Below are 15,631 nucleotides of genomic sequence, written 5' to 3'. Positions count from 1 at the left end.
ACTTGCTGCATTGAACGAGGATCTGGGAGGTGTTAAGGTGGTAGTGTCTACTAAACAGAGAGTAGAAAGTAGAAGAACATCTTGCCCCATCCCTGAAAGTGTAGGCCTCATCCCTGGAAGTGTTGAAAGCCAGGTTGGATGAGGTTTTGGACAACCTGGCCTAGTGGGAGGTGTCCCTGCCCATGGCAGGGGGTTTGGACCTAGGTGATCTTTAAGGTCCCTTCCAGATCAAACCACTCTATGATTCTATGATTCTATCATCTCGTCTCATGAGGAATCTCTACCATTTTCTCTCCTCCCATCCCCTTTGTACAGCTTTCCCAGACTCTCCAGATCAGTTTCAGTTTTTTCCCTTCTCCCATCCCTGTTTTTTTTCTGTAGCCTGACCTCTGCTCCTCATCACTGAGGCCACAGAACGCCTGGGAAGCCTTCAGATAGTTCCAGACATTGGATTTGCAACAAGGAATGAAGACCCAAGCCAAAAACTGAAATCAAAACTGGGCCACCAGCAAAGAATTTGGCAGCATCTTTCTTTGGGGATTAGACCCTTTGGAGATCTATGGTGCTCAAATCTGTATAGCACATAATGAGAGACAGTGCTTTTCCTCAAAAACACTATGTCTGAGCTTCAGAGGGGAGGCCAAAGAATGGGAAATACATGCTGGGCAATAATAATAAAGGACACAAAATAAGATTCATCAAGAGAGACAAAACTTTGTTTTAAAATCAGAACTGAGGCAGAGGGTGTAAACAGTGGTAAGACTACAATGCATTTCATATAGATCTAGACTGAAATAATAATTCCAGATTTTAGTATTCCTAATTTTCTGTTGGATTTCTTTCTTTTCCTTTCTTTCTTTTCCTTTCTTTCTTTTCCTTTATTTCTTTCTTTTCCTTCCTTTCTTTCTTTTTCTTTCTTTCTTTCTTTCTTTCTTTCTTTCTTTCTTTCTTTTTCTTTCTTTTTCTTTTTCTTTCTTTTCTTTCTTTCTTTCTTTCTTTTTCTTTCTTTTTCTTTTTCTTTCTTTTCTTTCTTTCTTTCTTGCTCTTCCTTCCTTCCTTCCTTCCTTCCTTCCTTCCTTCCTTCCTTCCTTTCTTTTTCTTCCTTCCTTCCTTCCTTCCTTTCTTCCTTCCTTCCTTCCTTCCTTTTCTTATTTTTTCTCTTCTCTTCTCTTCTCTTCTCTTCTCTTCTCTTCTCTTCTCTTCTCTTCTCTTCTCTTCTCTTCTCTTCTCTTCTCTTCTCTTCTCTTCCCTTCCCTTCCCTTCCCTTCCCTTCCCTTCCCTTCCCTTCCCTTCCCTTCCCTTCCCTTCCCTTCTCTTTTTTCTTTTTGTGTGTATATGTGTACAGAAGCCCAAAATTTGTTACTTTTCTGTTCCTTTTTTAGTTGCTACTTTTCTTCAGTGCAGATTTTTTTGGCATCTTGGCAATGAGATTTTTTTTTTCCAGGTAAATCCCCAAGGTTTTTGTCTATCTTTAGGTTTAACATATGTCTAAAAACTACCTCTATGTTAGCTTAACACTTCTATTCTCCCTAATGGGTCCCTTTACCAATATTATGCACTTTTTATACACTTCTCATGGGTACTAGGCTAGTAATTTTTAAGCCCAGATTTACCATAAGAAGTCAACCCATATTTAATAATAAAATAATGTAATAAAAATAAACATAACACCATCTAAAAAAAAAAAAAAAAAGCCTTTGAGGCAGCATGAGTCATAACAATCCATTACTTGTTGTCCTTTGCTTTTTTCCTCTTCTGTCTTCCACAATTAAATCCTAATGGTCTCAGAGAAGAGATTCTCTGGGGCCTTTATACAACGTATTTTTTCTGAAATAAATCTACAATCACTTGTGCAGTATTGTTCAAAACATATAAATAAGCTGCTCCTTCAAATATATATATATAAATATATAATATTTATATATATATATAAAAGTAGGATTTTAATGCCCACTGAGCAGTTTTAAAGTGCTCTTTGACAATTAGTGTTTGAGAGAGGCCATGGAAGAGATGTTTATAAAGTTGTACTGCACTGTAGGGGTGGATGCAGCCAAAAACTTCATGGGGACTGTGCATCATTGCTGCCTCTCCCTTCAGACTGAGTGCTGCTGACAGAAAGATGAAATCCCATTAAACTACTGCTTTCTCTTCTTCCTAGCCTCCCTCCCCCAGGAAATTTGTCCTGCAGCGGGGTAGGGATCAAGGCAGTGCAGATCACATCTGGGGACAACTCTGTTTTTGCATCACTGCTTGGAGCAGATATGACTAAGACGCGATTCCCCAGCTGCATCCTGACTCCTCTCCCTGCTTCATCTCTGCTCGACTTCAGAAGCTGTAAATTTCCACCCACTAATGACACATGAGCTGAGTGAGGATGGCTGATTTGGCCACTCCTACTGGAAAAAAAAAGGGGGGGTAGGGGGGTGGGAGGAATATTAAAAACACATCCAATAAATGTCATGCCAATGTCAATTAATTAGGGAGAGGGAATAGTTCTGAGATGGCTATGTAGGGCAGCACTGCTTTAGTGACAATTTTTTAAATAATCAAAACCAAAGTGTTGGGATTGCTGGATGGGATCTGAAGAAAAAATCAGGGTTTTAAATACATAGAAAAAGAGGAAATTTAACATTCTTGTAGACCCAGTCTGGCGTAAGCTCAGTATAAGCACAAGAGTTCAGATTCAGACCAACACTCTATACTTTGCTCATCGTCACTGCTCTCACAGCCACAACCTACCATCTCTTCTGCAATCCTGCCAACCTCGATGTTTTTTATTATATCTCACATTATTTCAATTTTTTTCTTAAAGACACAGCTCCTAGAAATATACTCTGCATAAGAATCTCAGTCTTCTCTTGCAGAAAATTAAGTTTCCAGGCCTTGCTGTTGCAGGACAAGGCTTGGAAAACCTCAATCTTAGTCAAACCTAAAAGCCTGAGAAACCAGAAGGAAACTCAGAAGGATAGAACCATCTTTTTTTTTTTTCTTTTCCTTTTTTTTTTTTAACACCTCCTTGCTTTTAAGCTTGTCACAGAGAGTTTCTGGTACCTGACTCATGATTTCTGAGTGCCTGAGGCTGGCAGTCCCACTTCCCGAGATGGGAGGTTTGCCAGCAAGGAGCCTCACAGTTCTGAGCAAGAGACAAAATGAACACAACAGCAACCCTGAGCTATGCAAAACTTCAGTCCACAGGGACGGCTCTTTACATGCTTGGAAACCAAATGCTAGGCTAAGTCTGCTGACAGATTCCCTCCAGGCTGCACTCCCCTTCGGTGTCCGATTGCATGAGCCAGGCAGGAAGGCTCTGTCAATATTTAGCAAATGCACCTGAGTCAGGAGCCTCGCCTATGTAACCATTAAAGAGGGAGGCAGAGGCCTCTCCAGAATGTAAATCCAATCACTTTGCAGAGGTGCTTCCATCGTCTGCAGACAAAGCTTTCTGATCACCATGAACCAAATCCAGACATATTAATATAGTGCCCCAGCTTAGATTGGATGAATCCAGGCTGAATCCTCATGTCTCCTGGTGATGCCTGTTGGAAAAATGGGGACTGCAGAGATTTTTACTGCAGTCATGGAGTGATTCTGCAAATAAGAGTTGGCATTAAGGAGCAGTTACCTGAGCCTATGTCACAGGAGAATGTTGATAATCCACTACTCAACATACGGCTCTTATTTTTCAAAGTGGGTCATATGAATTAGAAAATCCCCCACATTCATCCCTTCTGCCCACAGGACATCTTGCTGGTATACCAAAAAAAAAAAAAAAAAAAAAAAAAAAAAAAAAAAAAAGAAAGAACAGCTTCCTTCAGCTTCCTTCAGATACATATTTACATACTAACAAACATATGGGGAAATTTGCCTACATGGCTTCATACAGAAGTGCCTTTAAAAAAGCCCTTTTTATTGGATGTTTCAAGCCACAAATTGTGTAATTGTGTTGAGCAGAAGAGAAGCAGTATCCCTCACAGCAAGAAGCAGGGACTTGGTCGCAGAAGTCACTAGGATAGCGAGAACGTGTCTTCTGCTGCTCTCCACAAAAAAATCTCCTTTTGCACACACTCCTTTCAGACTTGCTGAGTCAGATGAATTCAGCAACAGCTCCTTCTGCACGGGCCAGGCTCTGGGCAGCAGATGCAGGGGCTGACCAAACTATTCCCTCTGGTTCCACCCCAAATATTTGTGGTTCCAAATACTGGAAATGAGAACCATCCATTTCTCCATGTCCAAGCATTAAGGAGGAGAAGGTAGCTGGAAGGTAGGAGTTAAAAGGAGAGGAAAAGAGGTTGCAGGAGGCACAGGGGTGTTTGGGAGGAGGAGGGTTGTGTGATCAGAAGCAGAGGATCTGGCAATACATAGATACAAGCAAACAAATGCCAAGAGGTTGAACAGAAGGAAGAAAATTTTCTGAAGCCTGAAATTTGGAAATACCAGAATTAAAGTTATCAGGGCAACCATAATTGGCCCCATGTTATATAAGCTTTAAGATATGGTCTTTAATTAGATGACCACATGCTATTTATTCCCTGGAACCTAAAGATCATTTTCAGTGCAGGGCCTGGGTGCGGCGCTGGGCACAAAGGCTGCTGTCCCCAGCAGTCCTGGTGCCAATGGCCGGGACAACAGGGCAGGGTTTCGTGAGCAGATGCTCCCATGGCTGAGGAATGTGAAGCCCCAGATCCAGCAAGACAGGACTTTTTGCCTATTCTTTGACACCTCGTGGGGAAATTGCTGATTCTTTTATTTTTTGTGGCTGGTTGCTAATTGATGCCCTCTGTTGGGGATATGGCTTAATACTCGAGGGTCCAGAGGCGAACATATGGTCTTGAAGCCAGTGGGATCCCCTGAGGTGTGAGGCTGACACACCTCAAGTCCCCTCCTCCACGTAAGAGCAGGCTTTGGACAATTATGGTCTTGTAGTAAACCCTCATAAAATCTCCAGGGAAAAGTAACGTTACAAGTCACCCTAGGGCCGAGTGGCATGCCTTCGGAGTGGGGTCACAAGATGAAATAGCTGCTGGGGCCTTGGCAGCAGACCAGCACAGGACCCTAATCTACACCTATACAGGTGTTAGGGGAGAGGTTTTGCAGTCACCGTTACAATGGACATTACCTCTCCGTTTGTGGTCACCACCTGCAGCTGCCACATTCCTTTAACATTGCTGGGTTGGCTACAACATTAGCATAAGAGATGCAGCAGCGGTGGGCCCAGGGATGTGTCACAGTGCTCACCTTGCTGCTGCTGGCTGGCTGGAAAGTACCAACAGACACCAAGGAACCTGATGGAGGCCATCACCCCGAGCCCCTGCAGCTCCTCTCCTAGTACTTTGTTTCCCTTTTGTTTAGATAGGTAATTTACAAATTGGAACTCACCCTCACTGCCTTTTCACAGCATGAGATGTGATTTCAGTCTGGGTTTTCAAGCCCTCCTATAATCCAAGGAACAGCATTTGAAGTGCTGCCAGTTGTTTACGATGCCTCCACCATTACAATGGTCCCAACATTGTCATTTCCATTTCTCTGTTCAGCTCCGACACTACAGAAGCACACACAGGCATTTGTGATGGCAGTTTTCACTGACCCAGAGGACTGTGTTATTTTGGATCTTCCTTTCAAACACAAAGAAAAATGAAGGAGAAATGGGAAGAAAGAAAGTGTCTCATGCAGCAAAATCATTTTTGAGCCGAAATGACTCAGCCATTTTCCACTTAAACACAAACATATACACAAAAATATCCCCGTCACATTATGCAGAAATCACCCTTATTTCAGCTGGAAAAAGAAAAAGCCACTGAAGCATTATGAAAGCAGCCAGGGCCGGCCAGCTTCTGTGCCGAAGCCACGGCACTGCCCTCCTCCTCCGCCCCGTACTTTTGTGGATTAAATCTGACCAAAAGAAAAGGGTTTGAAAATCAGGAGGGGAGGGGGGGGGGAATCATTCCTGGCCTGAAACCATAATTCTGCTGCCAGCTTTCAGCCAGAAGCAATTTCTTACAGCTGAGTTATAAAACTGGGAAGAAAAAGAGAGGCTGGGAGAGGGAGAGGGGAGGGAGACAGAGGGGCTTGCAATGGAAACACAAACAGGCATGACCTTTGTTTCATCAGTGCTAGTGGGCGATGCTGGGGTCCTCTAGGGGCAGAAAGGTCTTGAATTAAACCAAAAGGTTGAGAGGCCTTCCGACAGCAACAAGATTGAGATCTTTTTTTTTTTATTATTATTATTATTATTTCATTTTCAGGACATTCCTGGTCGTTTACCTGACTTATGTAAAATAGCTGTTAGTTGAACCACTGAGTCATATAATTGGATTTGTCGTTTTACTGGTGACATTGTCTTAGAAATGTGTTTTTGGCCGGTGTTTTACCTTTTGCAATTATTGAAGACCCTCCCCCCATAATTGTGCACACCCAAGGAGAGTACGTACCAATTATAGCTTATCTGTGTAAGAATTGCTTCTTAAAAATCCTGTTCTATGCTTACTGAGGATCTCTATTAAATGCTAAATAGCTGTACATGTCTAATTTCAGACCAGTGGTTCAAACAACAGCCATTATGCACACATACATATTTTTGTGACAATTTAAACATGACACTGTGCTTGTAGTTCAGGACTACTCTGATGTCCCAAGTGTATGTATAAATGCTGAAGAGGAAAAATGTGCCATAGAGAGAGGAGAGTTGTGAAGTGACTTGACTACTGTCACGTGTAGGCTTTTGGCAGAAGGAGGATCTGTGTCTTGTCTCAGAGTCTAGAGTTGTGCACCCTTTATCAGTGCTCTGACTTCAGGACTGTGTTTCTCACCCATGTTAATTAAAGGATGCACTGTTCATTTGGAAACAAAATACAAAGTGTACAAAGAAAAAAAAATCACAGTTTGCTGCACTGTTGTCACAATGGTTTTCATTTCCAGCCAAATAAAAAAAAATAGATTAAATGTTAAACTTTAATTTGTTACTTTTATTTTGCCCCTGTTTTTTTGCTGGCATGTTTGTGAATTTCTGTGTAGGAGGATTTTAGATGGGTGGGAATAGGGCTAACAACACTTGTGCAAATGCCTTCTGACGTTCTGTACCAGTCAGCTTTTTGCAAGGGTTTTGCTCTGGTATAAACTGCTTCTCATGTGGCTGACCCATGCTGCCCATACTGATATGCCCTCGCTCTGACCTGCAGAAAACACTGCAGTGCAGGAAAATAGCATTTTGTCTTCCAGCTATTTGCATCTTTGGTCTTGTGGCTCATACCACCAAACATGACAGCACCTGTGATTTAGGTAGTTGTTTACTCGAGACCGGCTACCATAGGTCACCGAGCAGATATTGACAGCATCACTGTGTGTTTTCTCTGGGCTTGAACTACAGACAAGGAGAGAAAGGCCATTTAGCAGCAAACAAAGCCCCCTGCTCTGCAGTTCAGGCCTGGGATGAGATTTGTCTGCAGGACATTTCCAGCTGCCTGAGGACTCATGGGTCTTGTCTGGACACCTCTGTAGCTGAGAGCTGGAGACAGCAAGAGGCAGGATTTGATTCAGTTGAGAATGGAGATTCCTACAGTCATTGCTGATCTTTAAATGTTTATTTATTGTATTGTGTTAGTATGGGGCAGGGCTTCATACTTTGCATATTATACACAGCTGCATCTGGGCTTGAGGCACCATGAGTACCAATATTGAAGATAAATGTTCTTTAGGGCTGATGAACAATTCATTCCTTTTCTGTTTTCACAATGCTGTGAAAGGCTTAATGTGTCCTTCAGTCAATTTGCAGAACTGGTTGCAAAAGGGAGCTGGATTTTAAGGAAGCAGTGACTATGGCATCTCCTCCAGAGACAGATCAGTTCAGCTGATGCTCAGGACCTGTGCTATTCATCTCCTGGTGGCTGTTCATATGCATGGCCAAGTGGGAGTCACTTATTTAGGGCCTGAATAAGAAATGTGAAGGAGACACTCACCTTGCTGTAACTGGGATTCCAAGTCATAAAAATATATCTCCCTCCTCCAGACTCAGCATTTTTTTGTGGAAGACCCTTCAGTGCACTCTGCTGCACAGGAGCCTTTTGTGTAAATAATTTCTTTTATATTCTCTAAAAATAGTTCCCAGTTTTGTATCAAGTACCCTCTGCTCTGTGTCAGAATTAGGAATGGGGCCAAACCATATCCACTTACCAAAGCCACCTTCAATGCTAGAAAGTCTGAAAAAAAAATAAAATCCAAAGTTATCCTTCGGTTTCATTTTACAGCAAAGCTTTGCCAAACCACATTTACATGCTACCCAATTTGAAAAAGAAAGATTAAAAATTCTTTAAGATGTTTCAGAACTGAAGTCCATTTTTATATATCATTTCAGCCAGATGTTCAAAACCAGATAAGCATCTAGCTCCCACTAACATGAATTGAGGGCAGTTGGGTTCTGGATGTCTTAGATATTTGAATGTTCTGGACTTCAAAGGTGTTGGATCTTACATCTTATTCAAATTCAAAGAATTGGACTTGCAAATGACTTCTCCTTCTGACTGAAACTATTTAACTATATCCTGTTGTCAGCAAGAATTGGTCTTTGAGCTAAAATGATGTCCCTTGCACCTTCCCCTTTAGAAAACTGAAAATAAATCCCCTCTGATTTTGATATCTTGTAGTGAAGACGTTCAGCCTTTTATGTGGTTTCATTTTCTGTAATATACAGCTGGTGTAAACTGGCCTCAGTTCTGGATAGAGCTTCAAGGTTTGGCCTCTTAGTGCATCCTAAGAACTTGTACTACCACTATTTGCCACTCAAATTCCCTGTATTTGCTTCTCTTTTGATGTGTGGTGCCACTTTCACATGTGAAATGTCCTCTGCAGGATGTTGGTTTGACTTTGTATCTCTGTCAGCTCTTCAGAAAGTCAGCAATTACATCCTAAACCAAAACCAAAATGTAGTTCAAAGTACAATGCAATGCAAAACGCTAACGGAAATGCTTCTGTCTGCTCCTAGATTCTTCAGTCAAAAATCATTTTTAGATATCTGGCCACTTCCCAGCCTTTTCTAAATGGAAAACTCAGTCAGCTCTAACTCCGCTCCTTTTAGATGTTTGTCACAGAGTTGAAATTGACTGGAAAGATGCAGGACAGGAGGCTGTCTGCCAGGAGGCAGGGTTTTCATCCCACTCCTACGCATAAAGCTATAAATCATATTCTGCCATCAGATCATTATTTTTCTTCTGTTTCTTATAAACACAGCAGCAGCATCAAATGAAATATGAGCTTTCCAAGGCTGTTGGATTTCCTTGTACGTACTGTAGAAGGCAACATTTGCAGACATATGGCATGCAGGCTACACTTAGAGGAGCATTTTGAAAACTGAACTTGGACATTTTTCAGTCCAATAATGTGTAGGTGGTCTGGGTTACTAACCCTAAATCACTTCAGTGGTAACTATTTTTCCTGGTCCTACACATCAGTCTAGATGACATTAGGTTTGAGGGATGTGTGGGTCTTTCTTTATTATTACTGTTCACTTGGTCACGGCACCCAGCAGAATGCAGGTGAAGGACACCCCATGCACCATGCTCCGGTCGAAAGGCCTTGGGTTGGCTTCGATCAGGTTGGATCTGATCCGAGTTCCCCCACTAACCTGTCTTTCTTCCTGCCTGTTTCCTCTCCCTTTGTTGCTGAGGCATCACTAGGATAACAACAGAGAATTTCTCAGGAATTCAGTTGCTGTGGGAGAAGCTGACCATGGAAGAACCTGAAATACTTTATTAGTCTTGTCTTTTCGGTTTTCATTTACCTTGCTATGTATACATATGGATATATGTGTATATATATATTTAAAAATTTATGTACATAAAAACATACACATTAATAAATACAGACCATATATTTTTTAATTAACTATTTTCACATGGTTTACTTTTAAGTTACCCTCTTCTGTTTGGGAATTGGGGTTCACAAGCCTTTTTGGAAAGGGTGCAGTTCAGGGAAGGCCATAGAAAAGAGGAAAGGAAGAATAGCAATGACATTTTGGAAGAGGGAGCTGTATGGGCACAAGCCTAGAGACTACAAAGGGCGATGAAGAGAGCAGATTGTTGTGGCAGGCAAGCAAGTGTAAAAAGCTCTGCGAAAGACAATGAGGCAGGAGCTGGCCCCATGGGACCTTGAGTGCGATGGTGGCAACATCGTCCTGACAGCAGTGACATCCAAAATCCTCCTATGAACCCTTCTAGGCTTTGCCTCTCACACGCTCTGCCACTGGATGCCCCAAGCCCGAAGTGAGCAGTGCAAGGGCTGGACCCAGACACAGAGGCCCCAGCTTGCAGGAGTGGGCACAGAGCACCCCAAACGCCACCTGGATCAGCATGCCACATGTGCCCAGGACTATTTCTCAGCAGACTTTGGAGAGCAACCCATGTCTGCCCTGCAGAGTAAGGTGACCATGTTCCAGCTGCCCATGGGGAATGACTCCTGTCTCATACTGTCTCCCCAAACAAGCCCAGAGGTTTACGAGAGATCCAGTTTGAACTAAGCCATCAGGATGCCAAGGGCTGACCTGACAGTTTCACAGCACAAATGATCCAGTCCCGGTTCCCAGGTACATTCCGTAACACCATCTAATTTACTGCTGTGAATACAGCAGCCCTTCACCTTGCTCTAGACACAACGAGACGCTCAGACACACAGCTGTGAGGAGTTCACCTGCAGCCTGCGCCCCTGTCTATAATTTCCTGCCTTAGCATATGGCAGATGTGGCCCATCAACTGCGAGATTGGTCTGAGGCCATCTTTTGTGCTGAGCATGCAGCCAGTTTAATCACACCGTGCATCCTTTAACATGATTGCACTCATATTTATTACTGCACTGACACAGGCAGTTTAGCTACATTGCTGATGGATGCCTTAGAAAACCTCATACATTAGCTTGGTTAGAAAACCTGATTTCCTGTCTCTAAGTGAACGGAGAGGTCCTTCAGAGGCTGATACAAATGCCTTATAATCCAGCTCTAGCATACCATTAAGGAAATTGTCTTGAGACCAGACCCTGCAGATTGATAGCCTCGGTTTCATTTGCCAGTAGCACAGGTGCAGATGCTATTAACAAAATGCATCAGAGCATTTTCACAAAAGCTACCAAACAATTTGCTCCAAGGCTAGCCTGCAGCAAGGAGTTCCTTGAGTTAATTATTCACTGTATCAGTGAAGACACAATCTCAAAATTAGAATTAATAAAACACTAGAAGGTTAACACCGAAGGGAATACCTTGGAGAAAGATCCTACATTGACAAGGAGATTGAGTAGATGACCTAGCAAGAAAAAGTTATTTCCTTTTCTATTTTTTGTATTAAGACTTTACCATATGTGCTCAAATCCCAAGCACTTTACACACTTCAGAGAACTTGTCCAAACCTAAGTGCCTCTTGAATTATTTTTTTTTCTTTGAATATAATAATCCTCACTGCTGTCTCTTTGGCCTTATTACTGCTGACCAGCCTGATATGCGCATTCACACTCTATTCAGTTCAATTAACACTTACTGTTTGTGTTCAAGTGTTCACAGTGAAAAACCTTTACTGAACACTTCGGATAAAACATGAAATCTTAGTAGTTATTTGCATCTCTCCGTTCTCAGCCCACCTCAGCTTTTATTAGTGCCTGCAGAATTAAAAGTGTTTAACACTAACGAAGTAAGGAACACAGGCAGAACTGAATGATCAGACAGGTCTTCTCCAACACCGAACTCTGAGATGATAAAGGGTGTTTAAAATTCATCCAGAGCTGCAACCTTATTTTCTTGTGCTCACTCAATACTTGATCTTGAATGGAAAGCATTCATTATTTGTCCACATCTGTCATTCATAAATCTGTTTATTATGAAAGGGATTAGGTACTTCTCCCATACAAATCCCATTATTCTGTAGGATTTACAGTCTCAGCAACCTTCTGCTTTGAAAATGCCACTCTGTCCTTTAGTACCATTGAGCAGTTGATGCCATTTACATAAAGACAGGACAAATTCCAGGTTCCAATGACCCCCAAAACATCTGCACTCAGCCACCCTGACGCACAACTTTCCAGCCACTTGCACTGAGCAAAGCAGTAGTAAGAAGAAGCACAGCACTGGAGAAAGAGCTGAAGGTCCTTCCTAACTCTTACACATGTGGTAGGGGAAAGTCAGACCTTGAGAGCAGGGGTGCAGAGGAACAACAGCTCTGGCATGTTGGCACAACTGGTGTCACCCTCAACACATGCAGGGGCAAGTGGCAGGAGAACAAGGTCCAAGGACTGCACAGGAATTAAATACTGGTAGGAGTGATGTCTCTAGCAGGACTGAAGAGATGACAGAGAAACAGAACCGAGGGATTAAAAATGCAGCAGATGTAGCAGTTGTCCTTAGAAACTGAGCTGACAGACAGTTCTTACAGACAGTGAAGGCACTTGGACAACCCATGCCAGCTTTTTTCACCTGATAGCAGATTTATAGTATATGTATTTTCAAATTGAGATCTTTTCTTTGATGGATAAGCATCGGAGCAAATACCTTTTCAAGGTATAAATTGTCTGTACAAATGTCCCCAACCAGCAACATAAACCTGAGAATTTTATTTTATTGTCACATTACTCCATGAGTGAACAGGATGGCAGCATGTTGAATAACAGGGCAAGTAGACATGGCTTTCTACTTCTTTATACCCTTAATTGCTTAGTAGGAGCACAAGGAAATGTGACTATCCCAACAAGAGGCTTATTTTACTTTTGTCCCTCACCCAAGGAGACTGCAGAAAACTATTAGTACATAGTCTGGGTTCAGCTACATCTAGACACACCCAATAGCAGGTATGGTTGTGCAACTCCCTGCATTTCCGAGTGTGCTGGTGGCTGTGTGGCTGCACTGGGCATTGTGTTCTGCTTCCTGAGCAGCCAGCTCCACGCAGCCAACACAGCTTTTCCCCAGCAAGGAAGCAGATGGCTCCTGGGACCAAGTCATCCCTGGCAGAAGTCATTGGGTTTCACTCAGGTAGGACTGCAGCTACACTCATCCCAGGAGTCCGGACCTTGACTGCTCATCTGCATTGCCATATGCTCTGCTATAATTGTAAGCTGTAAATTAAAAGGCACAAAAAAAGTGCAGCTTAAAGAATCCTTCTCTATGTGGTGTTTCATTTAGGGGTTAGGTGAATCAGCCTCCCTAAAGAAGGCAATCTCTTACCATATGCCCATCCAGCCCCACAGCTCCCCCGCAGAGCTGCTGCAGGGCAGGAGGGAGGTGAGCGCTGTGAGCTATGTGCCAGCTCTATCTCTCTGCTGTTAATGCCTGGCTGTAACAAAGAATATTTAGAGAAACAGATCTATCTTTAAATGAAGCCTCACTGGGTAAATACCTGAAATTCAGTGAGGACTATCTGGAGCTCTCAAAGGAGTCTTGGACCTTGTTAACACCACTGGCAAAATTCCCACTGTGATCACTGAGCCCAGAGGATTACCATCAGACTTGTCTCTTTCAATGCACGAATTCAGAGCTATGAATGTTTAAAGTAGAATAACCTCGGCTCTTCTTAATGTTTCCATCTCTGAGGCAGCACTGAGTTACCTGAAGTTCTCCTTTTATGCAGAGGAGAAGCAATTAGCACGAGTACCACACAGTCAGGCATCAAGCTGTGACAACCACAGTAATGGGGCACCAGAAGACAAATAGGCAAGCACTGTATTTGCTCCTTGAGACAGGGACATAGCAAAAAACCAACCTGACTACCAATGCGTAACAGCAGAAAGTACAGAGAAAAGGTTAAAAATAGCAGTCAGCAGTTAAATTGTAGCACCTTTGGGGGAAGAAAATCTTAACCTGTGTATCTGACATGAAAGCAGCTCTAGACTAGTGATACTGAAAGTTTCACAGGCAGAAGCTGCATCCTTTATCAAAACAGTTAGGATAATGAGTAAAAAGGAAACATATTAGCAGGCACACAGCCTCCCTTCAGGTTGGTGAACTTCTATAGTTGTTTTTTGTGAATGCTACAGACTTGCCTCAGACTTTTCATATTCCTGCTGGTTCCTACCCAGCCCTCTTCTAGCTGACAGAAGGTGTGTTCTGATTTAGACCTATGCCAAGCTTCAAATCACTCTCTGAAATCAACCTCTGCAATTTCACCACTTTTACAGCTATACAAAGTGAGGTCTCAATGGGAAACTAGTCAGATATTCTCTCCATGAGTCAAAAGGAAAGGCATAATGCTGCTTCCCTCTCCCTTAAGTGGTGGTCTGCACAGCTAGCAGAAATAAAACACAATTTATGTCACTGGCAGTGGTATGTTTTATTCCAAATCCTTTCAGAAAATAAATAAATAAGTAAATAAATAAAAATCTCTAGAGTAATGAAGGGCCAATAACTACAATAATTTATTTGGAGGAGAGAGATGCTTTAAAATTGCAAGAAAGTACTGGGCATCTTGCTCTTATGGGAACCATTCATCTTGCATCTGCTCTGTCAGCCTTCTCTTGAGCTCCAGATATGCAGAAGCACACTTGTGTGCATGGATGGTACATATCCACTTGAGTCCAATAGGCCAAGAATTAAGAGAAATGTTTTTCTTCCCTTTTATTTTGTTTTTCAGATTTTAATACAGGCCTACTTACCCTATGGGTCTGTTTTAAAAACTCAGGCTGATAAAGGGACAGAATCTCTTTCTGCAACTGGCACAATAATTCCTATAATCTCAAAATTTATCCTAGGCACATCTTAAAGTTTTCAGACAGAGAAGAAATGTCTTTATACTAAAGGACATTGGTTTGTTACAGCTAAGAAGTAAACTTTTGTTTTTTCATCAGATTTTACTTAGCTGGCTGTAAGAGACTCATTAAATTATTTCAGATAACAGTCAATCAAAAAAACACAGCAGGTATTAAATCAATAAATGGACGACCCTGCTTCTTTTCTGATTTGCTTTAATTTTGGACCATTTTAACTTCAGTTAACCATATTTTAATTAATATAAATAAACAGTATTCTATTGCAACCAATAACTTCAGAGTAATTTCACCAATTGAGGTTTTGGTCAATTATCTCAGTGGAACTATTGGTATTTACCTCAAAGCAAATAAAACAACATTCAAGTTCCATATTTTGTACAATTTCCTGAATTTAAATATACATATATAGAGATATGAAGAAAACTATTGAAGAGGTGGGAATGGATGTACGGAATATCTACAGGATTTCCTAAGTAAGAAGATAAATAAGTTTTATTATGCACAATAATTAGCACTAAAAACACCCTCAGCTCTTCCGTGGTGCTGCTCACACAGCAGCTTGGTTATAGCTATCTTTCTGGGTTCACTTGTTCCTATACCCCAGGCAGTTTAGATCTTAGTTTGCTGCATAAAGATGAAAAAATTAATTTAGCTTAAATGTGTCAACAGAGAGCATTTCCATCAGTGAAGTGCAGTTGCCTCCTCTTAGCCTCTACAAGATTTCCAGTACAGACATGCCCATTTACTCGCCTTCCCACTCGCTCTGTAAAGCTCTGTAGGATAGAGATAATTTTCTCGTACCTCTGTATGTCTTTGATTCTGAAAGCGAGAGGCATGGATTAAGGAAACACCCCAGCTGAGCAGCTGTTATTTGTGGATCTATCCCTCGGGCTAATCATGTAGCTGAAGA

This window comes from Cygnus olor, chromosome 2 (assembly GCF_009769625.2).
Source record: "Cygnus olor isolate bCygOlo1 chromosome 2, bCygOlo1.pri.v2, whole genome shotgun sequence".
In the NCBI taxonomy this organism is placed as follows: Eukaryota; Metazoa; Chordata; class Aves; order Anseriformes; family Anatidae; genus Cygnus; species Cygnus olor.
This window is presented reverse-complemented; position numbering follows the sequence as displayed.